The following is a 24,545-nucleotide window of genomic DNA, read 5'->3' as shown; positions in this document are numbered from 1 at the left end:
CTGGGAACACATGCTATCCCAAATTCAACTGATATACTAGGTGCCATTTCATTTGAGTAGGATCCTATGCATAATTTTTTTTGTGTGTGGCAACTACTGAAGCTGAAAATATTTGTGATGCCCCATTGAGATGAAATGGCAGCTGCACATGAGGAAGATTGCAGATTGTGTGTCCCATTGGTACGTGGGGCTGGGTACTCTCAAATGCAATGTTTGAAAAGGGCTACTGTGTCATTTGGAAGAACTGATTATGTGGCTTTTCAGCCAAGAGCCGAAAATGATACCATAGTGCAGGCTCTGAACAGCAGTCATAGTTTTTAGTCTGAAACTTCAGACTTTTCAAGAAGTATTAATTGGGTGACTTGCTCTTGCTTACCTTGGTCTGTGTAGTGGAGAACTCTGAACAAACGAGGCTGCCTTATACTGAATCAGACCCTTGCCCGGTATTATCTACTCAGACTGGTGGTGCCTCTCTAGTGTCTCTGATGCATCTGTACATTGTTTCAGCAAGGCATCTGGCTGGTCAGTCTTGGATGCAGATAACAGGACAAGAGATAGGCTTGCCTGAAACAGCAAAAGAGATGTAAGGTGAGGTGAAGATGTAAGGTGAGGTGAATGCCAAACAAATAAATAATTTCCCTCTCCCAAATTTATCACATCTGGGTCCATAGTTGATATAATTATCAGTAATGATAGCTAAACAGAGCCTCCATGTACTGAGGCTGTATACTTCTGAATATCAGATGATAAATGCATATATATATATATATAAATGCATGTATGCATCCTATACACTCCTGAAACTGCAACTGATATTTCCACAGGAAGCACTTTTCTGGAGGCAACTTTTTTGGGGGGGCCTGTACCTTGGACCTCATGAATCCAATCTGCACCAGACTTGAGAGAAGGCTAGAGATCTCCTGTGAGTTTGGGGTCTCTGACATGCTGAGGGGAGCCCTTCTATCAGATCAGGAACCTCACAAAACCGAACCAGTTTATTAGGCAGCTAAAAGTTCATAGCAGTTTGTGGTTTGCAAACCAGGCACACCACAGTCCATGAACTGAACTGAACTGAACTTCATTTTTTCCAGTTCATGCTCATCCCTAGTCCCAGTATACTGTTGCTTAACGCTGAGGATGGGTGGTGGTGGATGCTTTAAAATAACTGTGCTAATCATGTATATGCATACATGCATTAAAGCAGTGGTCCCCAACCCCCGGTCCAGGGACCGGTACCGGGCCACGGCTCCTCTCGTCCTCCTCCCCGGCTGCTGCCTTGGGGGCCGCCCTGTTACTCTGCCACCAGCTCACCTTTGGTGCTCTCCAGCGGCCGCCATGGCTGGGGTTCCCCCTCGGCATGGCACTGTGCAGCAGCCCCCCAGTGGGCAGCGGGAAGTCAGGGGCACCGGCGGGAAAGCAAGCAGAGCAGGGGCTCAGGCGGCAATGTCTCTTGGCAAAAGACTACCCCCCCTGGGCCTCAGTAAAATTGTCAAGCGTTGACCGGTCCCCGGTGATAAAAAGGTTGGGGACCACTGCATTAAACGACACCCCTTACCTTTCCACAATGCCACGCTCTTTGCCACATGATCTTGACTTAGCCCATTGATCTCGTTTTAGAGTCAAATCAGATAAGATAGCAGGGAGTTTGGATCATCAGCTTCCCAAAAGTTGTTTTGGGAGCCAATCCCTCCCCCCCCAAAAAAAGTAGGTTGAAATGAACTGTCAGACTCATAATATTTTATGAAGATTTTAGATCCAGGTTTGTCCTGTGTCAAGTGTGCTGAATTTAATCACAAAACACAAAATACCCTGTGGCACCTCACTGACTAATACGTTAATTGCAGCCGAGGCGTCCATTGGCAAGTGCCTGCTTCTGCAGATTTCATTTGGAAGATTCATTTCAGGCAGCTTTTAAAAAATAGTGGCTGCAAATAATGTGTCATGATTTGCAGGAATGCTGAGACACTCTCTGAAACAGAAAAAAAAGCTGGAAATGTACCGCCACAGGTGGCTACTTCTTTCATTCATCCCCTCTTAGGAGCAGAAACGGATTTAAGGATAAGCTAAGTAAGCTACAGCTTAGGCCCTCACAACACGAGTGGCTTCTAAGGAAGAAGGGGACTTTCAATATGACATAATTTAGGTTGTCATTATGCCTAGCTTAGGCACCTTCTGTTGCGTAGCACCCATCATTTTGAATCATGCTGATTCCTCTGCAGACACCCCGTGACGCTGGATGCCACTTACAGAACTCAGTTTTACACTCTGGGTTTGAACAGGCTGGTGGTCTCTGGCCTTCAAGAAGTCCGTCTGGCCTTGACCAGAGCCAGGGCCTTCTCGATCCTGGCCGCAACCTGGTTGTGAGGTGTGGCTGAGCTGGCAGGTGGGGCTCCCCTCACTACCTGTAGTGCTGCTTCACCACTTCCTCCTTTCAAAGGGTGCCTAATTGGAGGTGGGGACGCATTGTCACTGCTGGATTCAGACGAGTCTTCCCAGGCTCCCAGGGTTGGGATATTGCTGGAGTTTGGAGCCTCCTCCAGTTTCTTTAGTCTTTTTCTTTTGCCTTTCTCTTTCCTCCTCTGCTACTTCACCTCATGTCCATTTTTCCTCTTTCCTCCTTCACCTGGTATTTGTCTTCCCTTTCCTCCACTCTTTTTCCATATTCACTGGGGCCATCAGCTCTCCTTCCTCTCCCTCCATGGTTCTGGCCCCATCTGTTAGGCAGGACCCCCTTTTATTTATTTTATTTTTATTTATTTATTTTTATCCTTCCCCTCCTCCTGGTAGTCCAGGGTGGCGCCCCACGATACTTCCAGGCCTCTTTGGATGAGGTCCGGGAGACTGCAGTGGCAACATCTGTTTTCCCCCTACACTTACCGCCTTGGCATCTGGCGTTGGTGACAAGGGTCTCCGCCACGTCCCAGTATTGTTAAGTGTAGGGGGGGTTGGTTTGGCAGCTGGGCAGAGCAGGGGTGGTTGAGTCCGAGCTCCTGATCCTGGCTAGGAGCCCCAGGAGCTCCAGACATTGGTGGAATGAGCTCTAGGAAGAGCTATGGGCCCTTTCACAGCTTGCACAGTTCTGCAGGGCATGTAAAATGGAGCTCTTCTACCAGGCATTGGGTTGAGGCCAGGTGCTAGAAAAACATCTGAGCCCCTCCTCCTTGCAGCCTGAGGTGGCTAGGGGTGATCTCCGAGCTGCAGAGGTGGGAGGGGGAGGGAAGGAGTTAATTTGATATTGTTATTTTTAATGTGGTCTATATTGATGTAAACCACCTTGAGGCTGGCCGGCCAGAAGGGCTGGTAAACAAATGAAACTATAAATAAATATTAAAAAATAAAAGATTGGTGGGCTTGTGTGCATCTGCAAGAACTCAAAAACAAGCTGCTATGGCACAGGCCTGCAAAAATCCAATTAAGGACTCAGTTGTGTGTGTGGCATTTCAGCAGGTACCTGATCATCTCAGAGCATGGTACATGTAGTTGGATGTCAACGCTAACTAAAAGTCCCAGTAACAGCCTTGTGAAAATGGACCCAGCACATGTATCCCTAAGCAAATTGTGGCCTTCAAGATATGGCACACAAAGGGTTATGTTTCTTCTTTGGAAGAAAAGTTTAGACTGCATTTTAGTGGAATTGCACACTTTTAAAGAAATGAATCTAAACCGCTAACCATTCCGTGATCTGACCACCACGGCTTGCTGCAAATTACTTTCCACTTTAAACAAAATACCCATGATGATGGGTTAGTGCTTCCAAGTCAATTCTGATACAGTTAAAACATGACCCCTAAAATGCCCCAGAATTGCTGAGGATAGATAAGGCCCCTACATCCTTCTAGGTACACTGAATTCCTGTCAAACATCCCTGCCTTTCTTTAAAACCATCTTCTTCATTGCCCTTTCTATTCTCCATGGACAAGGGCAAGATTCTTTAACAATGGTGAAATTGTCAAGAAATGGAGTGATAAATGACATATTCACTGAACTTTAACTGAACATTTTGACAAAAATCTCCTACTGTTTTGTACAGTTACTTACATATTATGTGACAACCTTTAAAAAATTGAAACAGAGATACCTGCGGTTAGGGTTTATGGGGTTTTAGCAATTTACAAAGACTGCCTTGGAAAGGAAAAAAATTAGAGATTCTAAACTCACAGTCCTATTCTGTGTCAGTTCAGATCTCACCCTTAATTTTTTTTTTTTTGCTGATCTTTTATCTCACCCTTAATGTCACATGCTATTAACAGTTTTGTATAGAGCTTAGCTGGACAGAGTAGGTAAGGAGAAGGTAAGAAGCTGCTTTTATGCCTGAAATGAAATCAGGATGTGCCTCAGGGGCAAACTGCCAAGAATAATACCCTGCAAAGGTCAGAGGGGATTCTAAATATTGCCCTGGGAAATAATCCCAACTGAGACAGAAATCAGAAATGTGGTGGAAAGGAGAGGGGAAAGTCTTATGGGTCATTTCCCTTAAATTTTACACGAATTCAGCCTCATCATAAGGCAAGGGACAGAGAACGTCACTAAATCCACTGGAAGTTTAAGGTGACCAGAAATAGCTTTGTAATTGCCTGTGTACCCTTGGTGTTATTCTTTTTCCCCCCTATGTGCTGTTGCTGTATTTGTTATCTTTTCTGCCGCGTGAAATGCACATGACATAGGTCTGTATTTTTAGAGGGGATATTTAATCCTCAGGAGGTATGATGAAAGGTTTATATCAGCACTCCGGTGGCAAACAGACATCACTTTACCAACAGACCCCCGTGCGCTATTTCAGGGCTCTGTAGAACATACTGCACAGAAATCCACGACATTTAGCATTTTGACATTAATATCCTCATACTTACAAGCCTGGCGGTAAGAAATATCAATGCTATTAAGTTCACAGCATTAGAAAGGTACAAACATCGGAACTCCCAGGAAGCAAGAATGCTCGAGCTGAGAGCAGGAGCAGACCCAGCTTGCTAATCTATGTGAAACTGCCGAGTTTTGTAACAGAAGGGAAGAACTGATGTAAAGAAAGCCGAGAAACACTTACAATGCCAGCAGTAGTTGGCACCAAGACCAAATTTAGCCAAGTCAAACTTGCAGCTGTTTTTCCTACTCCCATGAAACATTTGCGTGGATGCCCTTCTGTGAGGTGTGTCCATCAATGGCAATAGTGCAATACTATGCAGAATTGATGGTCACAGTCAATTTAGAATCACAGAATCATGGAAGGGGCCATACAGGCCATCTAGTCCAACCCCCTGCTCAACGCAGGATTAGCCCTAAGCATCCTAAAGCATCCAAGAAAAGTGTGTATCCAACCTTTGCTTGAAGACTGCCAGTGAGGGGGAGCTCACCACCTCCTTAGGCAGCCTATTCCACTGCTGAACTACTCTGACTGTGAAATTTTTTCCCCTGATATCTAGCCTATATCGGTGTACTTGTAGTTTAAACCCATTACTGCGTGTCCTTTCCTCTGCAGCCAATGGGAACAGCATCCTGCCCTCCTCCAAATGACAACCTTTCAAATACTTAAAGAGGGCTATCATGTCCCCTCTCAACCTCCTTTTAGGGTGACCCTTAGGCTTTTCAATGCAAGAGATGCTCAGGGGTGGTTTGCCATTGCCTGGTTCTGCATTGCAACCTTCCACTTCCTTCGTGGTCTCTCATCCAAGTACTAACCAGGACCAACCCTGCTTAGCTTCTGAGATCTCATCAGATAGGGCTAATCTGTGCCAGTCAGGCTTAGGGCATGCAGAATTACTTTAGTCTCAAATCAGGCTTCGACTGAAGTAATGCAGCATACAAATGCATTGTTTGGACTCCAGATAACTGATTTTTAGGTGCATATCTAAAATGTGTTACATGTCAATTTTGAGTCTGAGAAACATGTGCATCATACAGGTGTAATCATAAGCAGCCTTTTGCAACTTTTTGACCATGGAGTAGCATTTGAAATATTCTTCAGGCTTCAGGTAACTGTGGAAGTGATACCAGTCACATGTTTACTCAGCATGGCATCACTATTAAAATAAAGTGCTTGTTAAATAAGAAGTTCATTTCATTTTTGTATGTGTAGTACCTTGCCTGAGCGAAACAAGAAAGCATTAATCTCAGCTGTCATAAACCCCCGCATGCAAAACAGTAATTCTCCTCAGGGGAAATGATTTGTGTGATGTGGAGATCACTTGTAACTTTGGGAGATCTCCAGGTCCCACCAGGAGGTTGGCAATCATAACAAGACCTGAGAATATATTTTCCCAGGGTTGGAAATGGCTGCCAGGACAAGGGGAAACCTGGGAAGAATGAAATCCTTGTGCAGGCTGTGCAGAATCCTTGTACTGGATCCAGGTGTAGTAGCTCTTGGCTAGGGATGCCAGCCTCCAGATGGGACCTGGAGATTCGCTGGGATTACAGCTCATCTCCAGATTACAGAGAAAATGGCTACTTTGGAGGGTAGACTCTGTGGCATTGGACGCAGTCCTCTCCTGAATATATATATAATTAACCTCCCCAACTGGAGTAATCCCTCTGGGGCTTCTGGAGTAATCCTGGCTGTGAATGACTTCTCATGAGGAAGGGAGGATTGACTGCAGCATCTGGCTACGTGCATAGTCAATAGAAAACTGGGATTTGCTTGTGAAATGTTTTTGCCCTTCAGCAAACTGCAATGCAAGGACCAGAATATACTTTGAGAAAAGACTGATATGGAACAAGAGTTCAGAAGAAGCTCTGAAATTCATGGTTTTTATGGGGCAAAAAGAGTCAGAAACACCATGGTACAGCCTTCATGAGAGAACGTAATTGTGTTTTATGACTGTTCCCCTGTGAACTATTGTGGGAATTGATTAAGAAGGTTTGTTTGTTTGTTTGTTTTTTTGCAGACAGGCTATATCTGCCTCACAGTTATTCTTATCATAGGAAGAAAAACATCCACTTGAGTCAACAGGAGAACTTAAAAACTGATGGATCCTCCGGTGGAAGAGCCACAAGTTTGAAGGAAGACTCAAGGGGAGTGTTAGGATAGAAGCATCTGATTCATAGCCTCCCTCCCTTTCACACTGCAGAGAAGTTTCCCTGATGTGAAAGCCTGTTTGCCCGATTTGTCACTCCTGCAGAGATGTAAGGATGTCTCACCAGACTCTGAATCTGCAATATCATTTATCAAAGGAAGAAATCCGAGAAAAGCAAGTCACGCTGACATCCAACTGAAATCAATGAAAGACGACAGTTGGGACCAGTAGAGTGATCATCTTTTATCTCAGGGGTAGACGAACTGCGGCCCTCCTGATGTCCATGGACTACAATTTCCATGAGCCCCTGCCAGCGGTCACTGGCAGGGGCTCATGGGAATTGTAGTCCATGGAAATCTGGAGGGCCGCAGTTTGACTACCCCTGATGGGATTTACAAGGGCTTCACATTTAGCTGCAAATACAGAAACAGCATCGGTGCCAGAGCTGTGACTTCTTCGGGTAGTATATAATCTGGGCTAAATTGCCTCTGACTTTTGGTAGGGCTGCATCCAAATGTCATTCACAAAAAATGACTGAAGCTGCATGAGACAGCGGCTAGACAGGCCTGCAATCAAACCTGAATGCTTTGCCTATGTTTATATTATACGGTGTCACCTCCAGTCAGCATTTGGTGGCTCCTAGCCTTGAGGAGGGCTAAGGATATAGCCCAAAATGCTTCCTAGTGGAGCTGCTAAAGCTACTGGGAATTAAATGGTAGGAGCAAGCAAATGCCTTGCCTGCAGCCTCAGGTGAATGACCAGAGAGGGTGGGGAAATAGCTGAGGCTCTGGCTTTGTCCATCCCCTTCACCAAACACAAGGCCAGTGCATGACATCGTCAGGGAAAGAAGTAAAGGCATTTGGTATATTCAGGAAGGGCTGCCATGTTGCTTGGAGGGAACAGCGAAACTGGCAGAAGTCTTCCTGTGCCCCTTAGTAGCAGCTTAATGGGATACTGTTACACATTAGGTTTGTCAGTCTCCAGGATGGAACTGGGGATCTCCTGGAAATACAACTGTTCTCCAGACTATAATGACCTATACCTGTGGAGAAAATGGCTGCTTGGGAGGGCAGTTCCTTTGGCATTATATCCCACTGCCTCCCCTCCCCTCCTTAAACTCCACTATCTCCAGGCTCCATCCCCAAAACTCCAGGAGTTTCCTAACTTGGAACTGACAACCCTATTAACAGATGTTGTCTTTGACTTCCATGCCATGAAAGCCTGCCCTGTCCATTTGCACACATGGAGACCATTTTCATGACAACTCCTGGTAGAAATATCCCTGGCCCTTTCTCCTGTTCCTCATTTGCCCATTTATTGCTGCCTTGAGCATTGAGTTCTAGCAGCTGCTTCCTGAATTCTCCTTTTATACCAGTTGCCAGCTCTGGGTTTGGAAATACTTATATACTCAAGTATAAGCCTACTTTTTCAGCACACTTTTTAATGCTGAAAAAGCCCCCTTAAGCTTTTACTCGGCTGAAGGTCCTATTTACCTGTTATTGTTAACATTGTGGTAAAATCAGGCGCTTTAGCTAAAATTATACTCAAGTATATGTATGGTGCTTGACAATATTGGAGGTGGAGCTTGAAGAGGGGAGGGGAGGTGCTTCAATGAGGCATAATGTCATAGAGTCCTCCTTACGAAGCAGCCATTTTCTCCAGTGAACTGATCAGTTGGAATAGCAGGAGATCTCCAGTCTGGCAAACCTAACACCAGCATAGCGGGTAAATGGATCATCCAAGAAACCTGAGATCTCTTATTGGTGGGCCTGGTCTACTTTGGTAACATTTCAGTATGTTATTCTGAAAAGGATGTGGATAGAAACTTGCAGCTTTAAGCGAGAGATAGTGATCTCATCACCTTAGACAATGCCCTACATATATCCTCCTTCGTTTTAACCTTCCTCAGTAGGCTGCGAGTTAAAGATTTTAAAGGAAAGAATATTCTTTCTGCCAGGCTTTGGGAAGCTGTCATCCCGAGCTGTGAGGAGGTCTGGTTTTATAATGCAAAGAACATATCCTTATCTGAGCCCACTGCTTTTGTGTGCTTGTCATTGTGGGCAGGGGTTGATGTGCATATCGGAATTGCCATATTTCCAGGTAGGGACTTCAAAGAAATGAATGGAAAATCAGTAATGTTCTTGTAACTAATGGGAAATTATGTAAGCTTCAGCGACTCTGGATATTGTCGTGTCTGTGAATTGCTGGAGTCTGAAACGTATAACCATTTCATTTATTTATTCCTTACCTTTTTCCCTAGTGTGGACCCAAGGCAACTTACGGTGATCTCTTCTCCTCCATGGTATCCTGCATCAACTTTATAAGGAAGGTCAGGCTGAGTGTGTGTGTGACTGGCCCAAGGTCACCTAGCAATGCTTTTATTTATTTATTCATTATATTTATATACCGCCCTCCAGGGCAGTTCACATAAAACAGAAACAATACAGATAACTTAGTTTAACAGTAATCAAGTGATAGCAACAAGCAACATAGAAACAGTAGAACAGTAGAAAAATATGGAAAATATGGAAAACATTAAATTAACACATACTGATAGCCTAGTGGGTTGGGCAGAATTGTAGTGGGTGCCATAGGAGGGAGGCTCAAGGGGAGGGCCCATGGAAAGTGGTGGTTCAGGTTGATCTCAACCAAATGCCTGGCGGAGGAGTTCCCTTTTGCAGGTCCTGTAGAATTATTCAAGTTCTGTCAGGGCCTTAATCCCCTCTGGGAGCTCATTCCATCAGGTGGGGGCCAGGATGAAGAAAGCTCTGGCCCTGGTTGAGGTCAACCGGAAGCCAACATAGCTGCTGGAGGATGGGCTGAAAGTGGGATCTCTGAGGTGTTACTGTGAGGACCCTGGCCACAGCGTTCTGAACCAGTTGCCATTTCTGGATCAAGGTTAAGGGCAGGCCTGCATATAGTGAGTTGCAGAAGTCCAGTCTAGAGGTGACTGTCACATGGACCACTGTGGCTAGGTGTTCCGGGACAAGTAGGGCGCTAGTAGTTTGGCTTGGCGAAGGTAGAACGCTAGCCATGCTACTGTCGCAATCTGAGCCTCCATTGAGAGGGAAGCATCAAGAATCACAACCAGGTTCCTGGCAGAGTGGGTCATGGATAGCTGCACTCCATCCAGGGTTGGTAGGCGTGTTTCCTCACTTGCACCCTTCCTGCCCAGCCACAGGACCTCCGTCTTTGAAAAGTCGAGCTTCAGATGACTCTACTTGAGCCATCCCATCACTGCTTCCAGGCAGCTGTCTAATGTTTCTGGGAGAGTCAGGGCAGCCATCCATCAGGAGGAAGAGCAGGGTTAGCACATGGTTAGCACTTTCTGTCTTCTGTTTTAACCATTGGTTTTGTGCTTTTATATATGCATTTTTCTGTTGGTTTTATGATGTGGTTTATGTTTGGCTTTTACTTGTTAGCTGCCTTGTCATGGCAGCAAAGGCAGAATATAAATGTTGCCAGGGAATTAAAATAAAAGTTGAGACATGATATGCAGAAATGGGCAGCTGAAGCATTACATGGCAAGAAGGTCAATAATATCACCTGGGGAATTATATCGCATTCCCCTAAGAGGACAGGATTTTTTTCTCCAGGTTGATGGCAACCCCATATTCCACCTCTGTGTAAGAAAAAACAATCTTGAAAAAAGACAAAAAGCACAAACAGCTTAACGCTATGCACAAAAATGTATATTTCAAAAGAACACAGTTTAAAAAATATAACCACTGATATTGTATGCATACATTTAAAATCAGTATTATAACGTTCTGTCCATAAAACCTCAAGTCCACTTATATATAAAGAATCATGGTCAAATAGCTAAGCCCAAACACATCTGTAGTTAGAACCAAAGTTCACTCAAGGAAAAAATGAACATGCATATTGTCCGTCATGCCTATAGGTAGCCCTAGCTGGGAATGAAATCTATCTTCAGTATTGTTAATAGGTGGGATTCTCTTGATGTATAAATTTTTGAACTTATAAAGGAGTGCCTTCCAATTAATAACAGTCAGAAATACATGGAATTGGCATTCTGTGAAATCGCTACTTTGTAGTAATATTTATGCCTACCGAGGGTCATTTCATAAGATAATGTTGTTTGCCATTGCTGTTGCTGACCACATAAAGCACAGGTTGGGCTTCAGATGGAAGCAATCCTACACAAAGAAAATCTCAGTAATAAGGCTTACTGTCAGGAAAAGGCCCTTAGGATTGTAGCCTATGTGTAGGAGCACTGCCCTTTCTTGACTGCTCCTTGCCCAACTGCACAGACATTTCATCTGATATGTCCATTTATACTTGGATTGATAACTGTTTTGTATTGACTGACCTGCAAGGTCTTGGACAAAACTTAAATGGAGCTCAGCTAGAGGAAGGATGATGTTCCTTGCTCAGGAGCTATGAAGCATCAGACGACTTCATCAGCCTTCAGACAGCAAGACTGAGCTGTCAGTACCAAGCTGCATTCAGCAAGAACTAGGATTGCTCCAAGGCAACACGCAGGCATTATTTCAACAAGCTCTGGAGCACCTGAATAGCGAAACTGGCCTGTTTATTTCCATGCAGCACCACTTACTGAATAGTAAAGCAGAATCCAAAGATGTGTACTTCAGCATCACTAGAAGGCCTCCAGACCGCCTCTGTCTTCTCTGCCAGAGTGGTGATTGGTGTGATGGTGGATTTGCAAATTCTGCAGTCTCAAGGAGTCTCTGATCCCAGCTTCATAGGTAGAGTCTGAGGAGTCCAGCTGTTTTTGGATAACTTGCAGAAGGCAGCCCTCTTTGTCACAGGAGGGGTGCATGTCCCACATAACAGGCTTCTTGGAGAGAGTTTGCTTCCCTTAATTACACATGCTTAAACCTCAATGCACAAAGGGGAATAACGCTGTACTGAATGTCTGTTTCAACCTTTAACAAATTAGGTTCAAGAAAGATACATCTGTAAAATACTTATTGATAGGGAGTGTCAGCATATACAAAAAATGAACGCTGTCACAGTAGCCCCAATGCTGTCATGGTAATTCATAGCAGCCACTGCCGCTCCTGATTTCTAGTCCTTCTGTCTTTCAGACCATCACTCCATATATGCTTTTTTAAAAACTTAAAATCAGATTTACACTTTATGATGGATGCAGGTTGGGTCTAGGATCCCCGTCCCCGATTTTGTATCAGGTGGAAATGTAGGTTTTTCTAAAACGTTGCCTCCCAAATTATGTCAGGTCAGGGAAATGGCAGTGGGTGGGGAGGGTGTGAAGCCTCTCTTCCATCTACGCTGCTTTCACAGTCCCAACAGAGCACCATACGTGTGGGGACAGAGGAGAACCTCCCAATTATGTCTGAGGACAGAGAGTGGGGCCCAGACCTAACCGCTGCACTCCGTAGTGTGTCTGTTTGGGACTTTCAATTCCTCCCTGAGATTCCATAAGGACCAAACTCTTCTAGCCTTGACTTATGATGGGAAATCAATGGGCAAACAGAAGCTGCTTCAAGGGCAGCAGGAAATGATAATAAAAGCCATGAAAAGCCATTGTGCTCTTTGGCCAAAAGCCAAAAGCACAGTCAAAGGTCACTGAACTAGAAGGGATCCATGACACTCTCAATGTAGCATGACTAAGGGGAGGTAATTCTCCCCTCAATATCTTCCATGTAGGATCCACAACAACAAGGAAAAAGAAGAGCTGTTTTTTTAATACCCTGCTTTTTACTACCTGAAGGAGTCCCAGAGCAGTTTACAGAGACCTTTTCCTTCCTTTCCCTACAACAGACACCCTGTGAAGTAAGTGGGGCTGAGAAAGCTCTACTCTGCAAGAACAGTTCTAAGAGAACTTTGACTAGCTCAAGGTCACCCAGCTGGCCACATGTGGAGGAGTGGGGAATCAAACCTGGTTTTCCAGATTAGAATCCTCCAGTCTTAACTACTTCACCAAACTGGCTGTGGAGAATCTTCCTGAGCCAGACAGATCCGCCCTGAGCTGGACAGAGAAGAGAGGCATAAAGGAATGTAGTAGTAGTAGTAGTAGTAGTAGTAGTAGTAGTAGTAGTAGTAGTAGTAGTAGTAGTGGTGGTGGTGGTGGTGGTGGTGGTGGTGGTGGTGGTGGTAATTCCCTATCTTAACTGTGCCACACCTTAACTGCTGCCCTGCACTTTTCTGGGAGTACCAGGAAAGTCTGAAAATGAACTCCCTGCTGCTCCCTCACCTGGTGGGAGGACTTCACTGCTTTCCTTGTGGCTCTTTTGATTCCTGACCTTGCCTCAGGGAGAAGTAATGGTCCAAAGCATTGATTAAGGCTGGCTGTACCAGGCTGAAAAGCTTCTTCATCCAGTATATTATCTTCAGTCCATCTTCTGCAGCGAGGAGTGTTCCTTACCCTACATATGGATTCCTTTCTCAGTGGTGATTATTGTTCCAAAGTGGATTCTCTTTGTAACATATACCTCATCACTGGCTCTCTATTGACTCAGAGTATAAAGAAATGCCAGGGACATACCCTCCATGTTTCTGGTGAAGTGAGTGCTATGCAAACACCAGGTTCCAGGTGTGTGGCTATGTCTGACCTTTCTGCAGGGATTCCTGAGTGCTGCCTCTCCATTAGGCTGATTTGTGCATCCCTGGTGCTTTTTCTGCTGTGTGTGTTGGTGGTGGGGGCGGTGGTATTTTTGCCTTGCTTATTGCTTTAGCCAGTGCTTGAGTGAGGGTTCTTATCAGTGTTTTTGCACTGCAAACCTCAACAGCTTAAGCAAGAGCTTGGCTGAGGGTTTACGGAGGCTCCCTTTTAACTTGACGTCTGTGAAACTCAGCACAGCCTTGTCTTTCAGCATGAGGTCTTTCAAAACTCCAAATTCACAGTCTCTTGCTTTCTTGGATTAGCTCTATTATAAAGTTATCTAATTTCTGCTGCTTCATCAAACTTTGCCTGCCAAAACTGGCACTTCTTGAAATTGTTTTTCCCCCTTCTAGGTTTGCAATAATCACTGAATGCCTCTAGGGCTTCTGCGAGGGTTTTATTTGCAGAATCTGCATAGACATTCGGCATGCTATTAAAACTTTCCATTGACCCATCTCCAGCACAAGATAGTATAAGAAGAACTTTATATACTTTAGCTTGAGAATTAGCTTTGGGGACTGACAGAAGTTTCTTGTTCCCCAGTTTTCATGCAGATGGCTTCTCAGGTATCACTTGGCGGGGAGCTTAAAGGACTCTATTGGCTGTTTCAAGTCAATAGGGCCTGTAGACTTTCAATGTTAGGCTGTTGCTGAATTAGGGAGAAAACAGGCCAGTTAACAACATATGTAACATTCTCATTGACCTTACTGCAACACATGTAATATTCTTATTGACCTTATGACCAGGGTGGTGAGGGTAGATATCAAAAGAGACAAGATACAGGCTACTAGACCAAAACATTAACAAGACATCAAGCTGAAGTCCTCAACCCCTCACCAGAGAAAGGAGTAGGACTGAACCCACTAGCCCAGTGGTCCCCAATCTTTTTCAGGCTAGGGACCGGGGGGGGGGGAGGCCTGGGGGGGGAGAGGGAGACGCCGGCTCCAGCACACTGGCACCTGCAAACCAGCGGGTGTGCCTTCCTCCCCCCCGCGGCGCAGCACTTGCTGCACTGGGAGCAATCAGCTGCCTGCAGGGGGGAGGTGCATGCACTGGTGCCGACAAATGCCCGCCGGGGTGCTGGCGCTGGTGCCTCCCCCCCACAGCATGGTGCTCACTACGTCAGGAGGCAGTGATCGCTCCTGGCGCAGCGAGTGTGCGCTGCAGTGGGGAGGGAGGCGTGCATGCTGGCATGCTGGTGCCTCCCCCCCACTGTGGACTAGTACTAAGGCCTCCATGGACCGGAACCGGTCTGTGGCACGGTGGTTGAGGAACACTGCACTAGCCCATGCCACTGTGGACATGTACGCTTTTCTACTCTATTGGCAAACCTATAAAGAAACAGGACTCTTGGTTGTATGTATAGCTACTGTGTGTTGATGTACTTAGTATTCTGAACATCTGGAACAAGGACTACCAAGCAAGGAAGACTGGACTATTATATCAGTCAGTTCTGACTGAGATTTTATCAAGTTTACAGACGAACCTTGTTCCTGATCAGCCTGAAATGTCTGGCTGTATGGTACCACTGAGCTAACCCAAGACCTTCTGTATCCCATATATCAATGGGATACTGAGAGTCTCAGCTTCAAGTGACAGTGAGAATGGCTAACTGGTTAACCAGTTTTCTGGAGTTTAATCTCTGAAATTAGAACACAAAGAGATAAAAAGTAGCATATTCATGCCAGGACCTAATTCATGCCATGTAGCTTACTTGCTGTTGATGCAGAAGTAACTTTGAGATATCTGGAATTTTCAACTCAAAAAACCGACCATCAAACCCGAGCATGCATTTGGCCCATTATGCACGGCCGCCGAAACGGCAATTTCAGGTCACATGGAAAACACGGAGGGGGAAGACGCGACGCACACCGGTTATGCACGGGGTGGGGCGCAACGGCGGCAAAACCCAGAGTAACCGATTATGCATGCAGCGATCCCAGCGCCACTTCTGGTTGCGCCCCAGTCACCCGGAAGCTGCTCTTTCTTCCGCGTTTCGCTAACCCGGCTTTTTCGGCGGCATGCACTGAAGCTGTGGCCAGTTGCAGCCGGCACCGTGTGTTATCGGTGATTTTAGTCGCTGCCATTCCACCCCGAATGTGCGCTAAAACCCCCGTGCATAATGGGTCTTTCTGGCAGTGGTTGATTCTGTCTTTGCTTTTTGTGTTTGCTGTCAATGTATTTATTTCTCTGATTAAACATTGACATCCTGCCTTACATCCCTGGATTCAAGGCGGCTCCCAGTGCAGTGACCTAATTGCAGAGGAACAAATTAACAAAATTAAAACAGATTAAAATAGCCAGTTTACCAATGTAAAAGCATGCAGATTAAGCACACTCGGGAGTTAAAATTCATAGGATCAGCAAATTCATAGGCAGAACTGATGGAAAATTTCACCATCCAAAATATTTTCTGGACGGGACTATCTGGAATGCACACTTTATATACGTTGCTAATTGTAGGAAGGGGTGATGTCCTCCTCACCTGCTCTAGCAGTCTGTTCTAAAGAACTGGGCACACCATGGGAAAAGGTCTGTGATCTCTCTGGAGCCACATGGACAGTCCTAAGGGATACAATGAAATGAATGGACGATTGAACTCAGTGGACGGCCTTTAAATGGCCACTGTCCATTGTGCCTTGTGATTGTGGATACAGTAGTGAGAGAAGAATGTACATACTCCAGGGCTGAATCTGCACTGGGCTTTTTATCCCCGGTGATCTTGAATTTTAAAAAGTCATCTATACCTTATTTGATTTCCATTCTTGTATTTAGCGTTTTAAATTTTCCCTCTGCAACATCTATGATTGATCCACGGTGACACTACCTTTCCCCTGCTACATTTGAGCAAACTGCTCTGAGAGCCCCAGTATTGTGTAAATGTCAGCGTTTTGTCGGATTAACTTCCGCCCCGGTGCATCCAACACTGGAATAGCTAAGCATTCTGTTGCTGATTTGTCAGGGCATCAGTTCAAAGACTGTCTGGTTCCTAGTTGTCATTCCAAAACTTATGTTTGCTCTTATTTCTAAAGTGACCATGCTCCAAGCCCACAGTTCTATGTGCCAAGATTTGCCTTTCAGATTGTCGTTCTCTCCCTTCGTTCTCTCCCCTTTGCTTGCTCAGGTAAAGAAAAATGAACAAGCAACCTCGTGCTCCATCTCCCCCTTGCTTTGGCTGTAGAGTCAGGAGATGAACAGCAGGAAATAAGCCCCCCTCTATCCTTGTGCTCCTTCAGTGCTGGCTGGAGCTTCATGACCTCCACTTCCCTCCACCCTCTGAGCTTCCCTAATCAAGCGGGAAGGAGAGAACAGCCACACAATTAAGTGCAGAATGCAATGTCTGTTTCAATTCGGGGAAAGCAAAAGTGGAAGACCCAGGTTCAGATCGATCTTAATGCATCCGGATCAACAATGGGAAGAAAGGTAAGTGCAGAACCAGTCTAGGTTTGGGTAGAAGAAGTGGTAATCAGATCTCAAATCAGGTACTACATGCACAAAACTAGGTCATCAGTTCTTAGCTCAATGTATTTTATTCCAAGGGGAAAAGAAAAGAAGTAAGTCAAGGCACAGAGTCCTGAACACACTAGAGCAGGGGTAGTCAACCTGTGGTCCTCCAGATGTTCATGGACTACAATTCCCACGAGCCCCTGCCAGCAAAGGCTGGCAGGGGCTCATGGGAATTGTAGTCCATGAACATCTGGAGGACCACAGGTTGACTACCCCTGCACTAGAGAATGAGTGGGGGTGCAAATGTACTGAATACAAATAAACATTACACTTCCTTGATTCAGTTTGCACCAGAATTTAGGAACTTCCAAGCTGAATATGATTCAGGGCACAATAAATCTCCTGCTTTGGCTTCCTGCCTGGGCCTGCAAAAACAGGAGGCTTACCCAAGGTAGGTGGGCTGCACTGCCTCAAGTCTGTTAGGCACAGTCCTGATTTATGGCTTAAACTTCAGACCCTGCACTGGTGCATGATCCATCCCCGGCGAATACTCCTCGCTAATAATATAATCTAATTGTAAAGTTCTGCAAGCATAAGCTAAAAGCAATTAAGTTGCCCAAGCACAGGCATGCCTGCAGGATAAGACAAGGGAGTTGTAATGTCACAGTAACAGCCATGATTACACCAAGCAAGACAAGATCAGACTGGGCAGAAGCTTGCACAGGCTTCAACAAAATCCTGTTGGGGGCCACTAGTGTCCTTTTTTCTTTAGAGAATCACCATCCTGTCCACCTTGTGGAAATGGAACAAAATTGGAAAACCCAACTCCACTGATTGGGATGGGTTACCTGATATGGGAGCAAGAGCGAAAACAACCTCCGTTCCTGTACTCCTGTCCCAAGCCTTTTAATCACAGAATCCATGAGCTTTGTGGCCAGGCATTTGGTAAACTGAGTTGCAAATTAGTTCTCACAACAAATATTTTTAGTTTTTAAGAAAGCACAAATATTGCATGAATCTTCTTGGCAGAGATGAGCTAAACTGTCAGGAAAGCACTGGAGAATGGGGCAGGCAGAATGGTTTCTAGTTGGTCATCAGAGGAGTTGCTTGACACCAAGAGAAGTTCTTGAAAAGATATATGATCCTGGGCAAGGAGGAGGTTTTGGCTTAGTGTTTCTAGCTTTGAGTTGTGAAATTCCTGTCGATTTGGGGCTGGGGAGGGTTGGGCTGGTTTGGGTAACCTTAGCAGAGTATAACACCATACAGGCCACTCTTCAAAGCAGCCATTTTCTCCAGGGGAATGGATCTGTTTTCTGACAACCCAACTAGGCTAGAAAAGGTCCAAGGGGTGCTACTGGAAGAGGAGAGAGAGAGAGAGAGAAGGGAAAGGGCCCAGAGGAAAAGGTCTTGCGGGTGAGAAAAACAGAACAAGAAGGAAGAAATGCCAGAAAACAAAGGTCTCATAATTGATTTGAAATAGTTAAATATTTGGTTTCAGGTTTCTAACTCAGCATCATTATTATTCCAGGACCCTTCTGTAGGGCGTTGAAAAAAGGACAGGACTATGTACTGATGAGCCTAGGCCCAAATGAAGCTCTGCTAGCCACTGTCTATTTCAAAATGGCCTTCCAAGAGAGCCTTATGCTGGGATTTCTACTGTAACCTACTCTGGCAGTAACAGTTGCAGAAAATATGGACCTGCTTTAAAAAAAAATGCCACAAAATAGCTACAACTTCCATTCTCAACAACAAAGAATACAAAAGGTGAAGTTAAAGTGTGTGTGTATGCTGTTTCAGAGATGCTACAGTCCGATTTCCCCCAATTCACTGTTTAAATGGGTTCCATTTGATATTTTCCTCCAACATACCACCACACTGTATTCTGAATCTGTCTTTTAAAAAATATTTTTGAGACTATTCAGCCTTTACAGGCATTTTAGCCAAAGCAAACAAAGCACAAGGTATTTTTACAATTGTTATTTTTTTCCCTCCGAAAATGTACAGCAATGTATCTTTACCTTAAACCTGTTTCTTTCTTTTTTCATTAGCATCTGGCATTCAGACAAAATTGCTTGTGGATACTGTTTATAAATACTGACATTCCAAATGAAAAAAATGTACCATGACTCAAGAATACCCAAACAAAAGACTGGGGCTGTAATGACCGTTGAGGCTGCCTTGAAAAATGAGCAATTCTTTCTACAGTCAGATATGAGTGGACAACGGCAGAAATCCATAAGGTGAAAAATAGTGCTCTAAATATATATGTATGCATACAGGCTGACGTTCCTTATCACGATCCCCAGAAGATTTCATAACTCTGCAGAATCTCAAGTCTAGATATCTGAATAGCCATTCATCAGCTCTCAGAAGGTAAGCAGGGTAAGTACTTGGAAGGGAAGAAGAAGAAGAGTTGTTTTTTATACATGGCCTTTCACTCTCTGAAGGAGTCTCAAAGCAGCTTCCAGTCGCCTTCCCTTCCTCTCCCCACAATAGATACGCTGTGAGGTAGGTGGGGCTGAGAGAGCTCTGACAGAACTGCTTAGTGAGAACAACTCTAACTGGATTGTGACTATCCCAAGTCATCCAGCTGGCTACCTGTGGATGCATGGGGAATTCAACCTGGTTCTCCAGGTTACAGGCTGCTGCTCTTAACCTTTACACCAAGATTAAGGTGACCAGATTGTCCCACTTTTGCAGAGACATCTGGGGGCACCTGGCAAATTGTACGTATCTTGAAATTAAATATATATATATATATATATATATATATATATATATATATATATATATATATATATATATATATATATATATATATATATATATATATATATATATATATATATATATATAACAATACTATTTTGGTGTTCTATGCGTTCTATGAAACTTTTTGTTGCTCCATATAGACCAAATTTTTAATCAAGAACACCCCCCCCCCACCCCCGGTCAATGGTGTCCTGCTTTACCAATGTTAAAATCTGGTCACCTTAACCAAGATGGCTCTCTGACTTGGGAGACTGCCAAGGAAGACTCTGCAGAAGAAGGCAATGGCAAACCACATCTGCTTCTCACTTGCCTTGAAAATCCCTTGATGGCTGTGATTCAATGGCAGTTTACAGATGCAAAAAGATATTTTCATTTGGCTTCTTCTAGGCATGCCACTTTCAGTCAAGACCATAGCATTGAATCCAGCAACCAGCATGCTGACACATAAGAGCTCTAACCATTTACATAAATGGATGAAGATTTACCAAATGGACAGTGCTCCATGAGTAGTCAGTAGCTGACTAAGGGAGCTTTGACTTAAGATCTCATACCTCCCCAAATTTTATAAGCCTCTAAGTTGCTACTGGATGCAAGTATAGATGTGGTACTCATGAGTAGTGTGACGTATACCACAGTCTATAAGCTGCAATATGTTTTCCAGTTCACTTGACCTAGGATGAAAAGCATGTATCCAACCAAAGACAGGGTATATTGTGCCACCCATGCTGAGAACGGTTATCAACCTCCTGTGCAACAGGGTGTCCTGGTACACACACCTCTGACTTTCTGAGACCTGATGAGACTGAGTGGTATCATGATGCCTTCCCAGTTTTGTGTAGAGAGCCAGTTTGGTGTAGTGGTTAGGAATGCGGACTTCTAATCTAGCATGCCAGGTTCGATTCTGCGCTCCCCCACATGCAGCCAGCTGGGTGACCTTGGGCTCGCAATGGCACTGATAAAACTGTTCTGACCAAGCAGTGATATTAGGCCTTTCTCAGCCTCACCCACCTCATGGGGTGTCTGTTGTGGGGAGAGGAAAGGGAAGGCGACTGTAAGCCGCTTTGAGCTTCCTTCGGGTAGGGAAAAGCGGCATATAAGAACCAACTTTTCTTCTCCTTCTTCCACAGATATTCTCTGCAATGGGTCTTAATTGTTTTGAAATTACTTTGGCCAAGGATTATTCCCCCATTCCCACCCCAGTTGAAGGAAGGAAGAACAAAGGGTTATGTCTACATGTGAAGAAAAACCAGTTTGATTTGGGAAGCCAGAGAGAAGACAGCAGCTGGACACAAGTCATAACTGGCTCAAGTACCTGGAAAGCGCAGGATGTCTCTCTTTCTCTGAGATCTTATGCTGGGTAGCAGATCCTCTCTCTTTGCAGTACAGCTTGGTCTCCACTTGTACTCTACTTGAATATTTGTAAATAAAACAAATAGTAAGAAATGCCAGAAGTCTGTAGCACTCTTTCCTCCAAAGGGAAACAACTTTGCTAAGTGCACCTCCTGGAGATTCTCTCTGCAGAAAGATGTGAGGAGTACATAACAACATGTTAATGGGATTCTATGTAAGTGACACAATGAGAGTGTCAGAGAAGTTGGAGTGTGGCACCAGCAGGTGTGATCCCTGTTTTTTCCCCCATATGTTCTGAAGGTCTGAGAAAAAGCTAATTGGGAAGGAAACAGAAGTAGTGGAAGATCCTGACTATTGCAACAGTATAATGGCTCCTGTGTTTTCTGTTAGGTGTTAATGTGGTACAGATTAACACTCAAAATGAACTCAAACAGGAATGAGTATCAAGTAGATTTCCTGCCTTTGGTTAGATTTCCCCAGCATTTTAACTTGCCCCTTCCCCATATCTTAAAACAAGCAGCTCTCTAGATGCGGTGCATGAAAGGCAATTTTGTGATGGATTTAAAGGTTCAGGGGGAGAATTTGGAGAGGGACTAGACAATCCCACACCTATATTCCCAATGGCTTGCATGCCAAACTGCTTTACTCATATTACAGTCTGAGCTTGATAAGCGAATGGCTTCAAAAGGGATGAAGCAGGAAAGAAGTCAGGAGAACTCAAGGAGAAGATTGCAAGTCAAGGAATGAAGCACAGTCATGGAGAAGACTTGGGGAGCAATTTTAAGCAGGCCTACTCTGAAGTCAATCCCATTCTTTCCCCAATGAGGCTCACTTTCAGAAGATTATTCTTAGGAGTGCAGACTTTGACAATACTCATAGCAATCACATGAACAACCCTTTTGTGATTTGCTCATTCAAAATAGCCATTTCACATTTATTACTAGAATATTTCTTTGCTGTCTCTTCGGACAGGTGGCAATAGAAAGCAAGCCAATGAAAACAAAGAATTAAAAACAAGCCATTGGATATAAGTGACATAATATATCCATAGAACAGAAGCTGACAATTAAAATCTGGTAAGATTTCCTGCCACCATTAAAAGCCTTGGTAAAAAAGATGAGTATTGTCCTAGCCCCTAAAAGAAAGCCATGTAGCTGCCAGGTGAGCCTCCAGGGGGTGGGCATTCCACAAGCTCGGTGTCACTACTGAGAAAGGCCTGTCTCTAATATTGGATTGCCATTTCTGAGTTGGGAAATTCTTGGAGATTTGGAGCTGGAACCTGGAGAGAACAGTGAGATACAATGCCACAGAATCCCCTCTCCAAAGCATCCGTTTTCTCCAGGGGAATAAATATCTGACATCTGGGAATGAGTCGTAATTATAGAGGATTGCCAGGTGCTGCCTGGAGGTTTGAGAGCTAGCTGTGGTGAGGTGTGGTGGTTAAGAGCAGCAGACTCTAATTTGGAGAACCAGGTTTGATTTCTCACTGCTCTACATGCAGCCAGCTGGGTGACCTTGGCCCAGTTACAGTTCTCTCAGAGCTCTTTCAACCTCACCTACCACACAGTGTGCCTATTGTGGGAGAGAGAAAGGGAAGGCAATTGTAAGCCACTTTCAGACTCCTTTGGATAGTAAAAAGCAGGGTACAAAAAACCAGCTCTCCTCTTCTGCCTTTAGTTGTTGCTGCCTGCCTCACATCTGAAGGTAGGGGCACAAAGAGCAGGGCTTGAGATACATCTTAACTTATGGGCTAGATAGTATGGAAGAGGATGGTCTTTCATTGAAGCTGCACACACCTGTCTGAAAGCTGAAAATACTCGCATGCAAAGCAGCTCAATCCATGCCTTTGAATGCCTGTCCATGTTATATGTTCGCTTTAACATGTGTCATATGCCCTACTTTACTGGGGTTTCACAGTTACTATAGCAACCAGACTGTGCTCTGCAGGAGCCATCTGTATGCTGCTTTGGAGCTGGATGGATCAGCGGCACATTCTGTCCACAATAACTTCCTTGAGCTGTTGCCTTTGAGTCAAACTATACGCTACACTTTATGTGAGTTCTCCATGGGGATTTGCAGCCATACTGCAGATGAAATCCCCACCAGCAACTCCTGTGAAAAAGCACAGGAGAGGCCAGATTCAGATCAGGGACATGATGTGGGGTGGGGTGGGGGCTTCTGCCTCTCCAGCACACTGCTTTTGGAGCAGAAGCAGCTGAGGGGGGCATTGGATGTGCATGTGCTGCATCCTGATGGGCAAACAACACCCCCATGGCTTTCTGGTACTAGAAAGGAGAAGGCAAGGGCTCAATCTGCCCATGTGGGTCTTGGGGCTGCCACTTCCAGATAAGGCCTGAAGATCTTCTAAGATTAAAAAAAAAAATTCCACAGATAAGTTCCCTTGCATAAAATGGCTACTTTGGAGGGCAGACTGTGGTACTATAACTGCTGAGGTCAATACTATCCCCTCCCAAACCATGGCTGCTCCAAGCTTCACCCCCAGTTTGGTGTAGTGGTTAGGAGTGCGGACTTCTAATCTGGCAAGCCTGGTGTGATTTCCCACTCCCCCACATGCAGCCAGCTGGGTGACCCTGGGCTCACCACAGCACTGATAAAGCTGCTCTAACCAAGCAGTGATATCAGGGCTCTCTGAGCCTCACCCACCTAACAGGGTGTCTGTTGTGGGGAGAGGAAAGGGAAGGCGATTGTAAGCTGCTTTGAGACTCCTTCGAGTAGAAAAAAGCAGCATATAAGAACTAACTCTGCTTCTTCTTCTGGAGTTGCCAATTCTAACATTTACACATGAGTTGCAATGAAATGAGTGACTTGCGACTACACTACAGTTTCCAATTATCATTGGCAACTCGTGGTAGTATAATGTGTAGTCTGGCCCTTTGATTGTCTGTTTTGTTTTACCTTGTTTAATCGGTGTTATGTCACTTCACAATCATTCTGACTGCTAGTTTTCTCTGTTTTGTCTTATTTGTTCATGCTTTCATTTCCATTTTTTTAAAATTCTGTGTTTGAAATCCATCTTTGTTTTTAACTGGGCTGTGCTCCTTATGGTCTCTGTCAAGTCTTGGCCACTCAGTTGGATTTTATAACTCCATCTTGCCCTTGAATTCAGCCCACAACTTTCACTTTGGCCTTTGATATCAATGGTGGGATTCCCGTTTTATGTGATCATGCCCCTGGGCACCTGACCAGGCAAGGAATGAATCAATGCCATGGACATAATTGGTCAAAGTTTCCCTATGACCCACTTCGTAACTCTACAATAATTCAACAACGTTCAAGTGGACCTCATAGAGTCTACTCTGTTTCATTCTACTTGCATTTTCATAGATCTTGTCTCAGCAGCAGCC

The sequence above is a fragment of the Paroedura picta genome, chromosome 4 (genome assembly GCF_049243985.1).
Source record: "Paroedura picta isolate Pp20150507F chromosome 4, Ppicta_v3.0, whole genome shotgun sequence".
Taxonomy (NCBI): Eukaryota; Metazoa; Chordata; class Lepidosauria; order Squamata; family Gekkonidae; genus Paroedura; species Paroedura picta.
Note: the sequence above shows the minus strand (reverse complement) of the source record.